General features: G+C 36.2%; 1 pseudogene; it reads right to left on the reverse strand.

The window, feature by feature from the left end:
• Nucleotides 1-1,157: 1,157 nt before the first annotated feature.
• On the reverse strand, nt 1,158-2,095 carry LOC101988619 (annotated as a pseudogene).
• Between the last annotated feature and the right edge of the window lie 681 nt (nt 2,096-2,776).

The following is a 2,776-nucleotide window of genomic DNA, read 5'->3' on the forward strand; positions in this document are numbered from 1 at the left end:
ATTGAATTTTAGTGTCTTTCTGATATTATATTCTTATCGGTATTTGCTTTAGAGGTCCCATAACATGGCAAAACAGTCTCATGATGATGGTCATGTTGATTAAAGTAAGTCTTGGCCATGAGAAGAATGTGAAATCCATTTTGAGACAATATTTCTATTTTTTACAAATTCTAATTTGTTCATGGATATATACTGAAAAAACAAGACTGATGCACAGACATTAACAGTAATACAGAAAATTTAAAATGTCCCTTGTAACTCTCTGTAAGTATTGATGTTTACATCTTGCAAAATACTCTATTTTTAAATGTATATGTAATTATTTCTAGAACTCAAGCCAAATCATGTAACTATGTTACCTATTATTTTTTAAAAATGGGAATATTTATGGTTTTTGAGACTTAAACTTACTCTTGGATATGTATAACATGGGTAATATTTTCATAACATTTGTTAGGAAGATTGACACAATACACTAATTTAAGGTTGATAACTCTGAACACATCTCTGTAGAATCACAATGCTGACATCATTCAAGAGATTGTGGTGGAGTGTGTGTTAAGAACATGATGCAAAGAGTCAGTGCTGAATTCACACTCTTCTGTAAAATGCTATTCTACTTCTCAAAGGATCACTTTTCTCATTCATAAACGGGGTAGTTTTACAACACACTACCTCATAGATTCTTTGTGAAATTAAATGTTGAAGCCATATGGTTTTAGAGATGAACTCCTTAGAAGCAAACGACCTCAATTTTTCTTCTTGAGTAAATGGGTAATCTACTTTCTATCTTTGCTCAGGAAATGTATCCACAAAATAAAACAATAGTGGCAATTACATGGGTTGTTGTAAGAAATTTGTGAGTTCATATATGCAGCTAAAATTTAGCCTGACACACAGAAGTCACAAATTATTGTTTGCTACACAAATAAAATTAAAGCAAATATCTTGACATCTCCCATAAGTTCTATAACAGCAATGACTATTTCTGTCGTTTTACTGAGGTGAAGTGGTCCCACAGTTGATACATGAGTATATAAATGTAAGATTAAGTGAAAACAGGGTTTAATATGAAGCAATCAGTTAAGCACCATATAATGAATACTAACTGTGGTATGGCTAAAGGAAATTATCACCTATCTCTTGAATTGAAAGGTCTATGAATATACTCTGACAGTTGCCTTCCTCAGGGCCTCCTTTACATCTCTGTTCCTCAGACTGTAGATGAGGGGGTTTAGCATGGGGATCACCACTGTGTAAAATATAGACAGAACCTTGTTCTGTTCAGTAGAGTAGCTGGACTTGGGCATCACATAGATGAAGGATGAGGGTCCCATAGTAGAGAGTGACTGCAGTGAGGTGGGAGGTGCAGGTGGAGAAGGCCTTCTGACAGCCCTCAGTAGAGCGCATCTTGAGGATGGTGATGAGGATGTAGATGTAGGAGACGGCTATGACAAACACTGTCACCACAATGATGGAGCCAGAAGAGATAGAGGGGATGAATCCAATAACAGAGACATCTGAACAGGACAGTTTCAACAGAGGGGAGAAGTCACAGAAAAAGTGATCTACCTGATTTGGTCCACAGAAGGTCAGACTTAACAAACAACCAGTAAATGTCCAACCATTCATACAACCACCAACATAAGAAACTCCCAACAGTAGAAAATAGACTCTGGGGGACATGAGCATGGAGTAAAGGAGAGGTGAACAGATGGCTACATAGCTATCATAGGCCATGGCAGCCAATAGGAAGCATTCAGTTGACCCAAATGACACTGAAATACAGAGCTGGGCTTCACAGGCAGCCAAAGGTAGGACCAGCCCATGCCCAAGGAGTTCCATAAGCATTATAACAGAGACTGAGGTTGAATAGACAATGTCTACAAAAGCCAGATGGCTGAGGAACAGGTACATGGGTGTGTGCAACTGGGAAGAAATTCTTATCAATGTGATAATGCTTATATTTCCTACTAATGTGACAATATATACTCCTAGAAATATCACAAAAAAAGACTATACACAGTGTAGGATCTTCTGCTAGTCCCAAAATGATTAGCTCTGTCACAGTGGTATAGTTTCCAGTCTCCTCCCTTTGTATGAATTGTCCCTGTGGAGGGAAATGAAAATAATTTGTTTTTACATTGTTCTGATTTTTTCACATTGCTGAATTGTTATTTCCTCTGTTCAACACATAAATGCCATATTTTTTGGAATTGTGATTTTGTCCTTTTATCTTTAAATAAAATAAGAATTATGAACCTTACTTTCTGTCATTTGCTATTTTTTGTATGTACTATTTCTTAAATGTTACTATTCAATACTTCACTATTGTGATCTATCTCCAATGGTCCAGGTCAATAATTTCACTGGTAAGTTTATTCTCATGATGCTCATTGTTTGTTAAAAATCTCACAAAAACCTCTCACAATGTTTTCTGATACTAAACTAATCCTTTCCTTCAGTCATTCCACCTATATTTCTTATCTGAGTGCTGATTTCATCCATCATCTCCTGTCTGCAACATGGGAGCCTTCCTAGCTTTTTTTTCACATTGGTAACAATAAGCATTTAGTTTCTCTGATGGTCAGCCTGAGTTCTTTCAATAAGCTAACTATGAAGAGCAATAACTCAATAGTTGGACATCTGTAGCCCAGTCAAGAATATCTTTTGTCTTCTCTCTGATGGATCTTTTTTTTTCACTAGTAACAGTTAGCTTACTGCCTTGATGTCAACTCTACCATTAAAAATCTGTCTTACGTTGTATTAATTGTCA

This window comes from Microtus ochrogaster, chromosome 8 (assembly GCF_000317375.1).
Source record: "Microtus ochrogaster isolate Prairie Vole_2 chromosome 8, MicOch1.0, whole genome shotgun sequence".
NCBI classification, from domain to species: Eukaryota; Metazoa; Chordata; class Mammalia; order Rodentia; family Cricetidae; genus Microtus; species Microtus ochrogaster.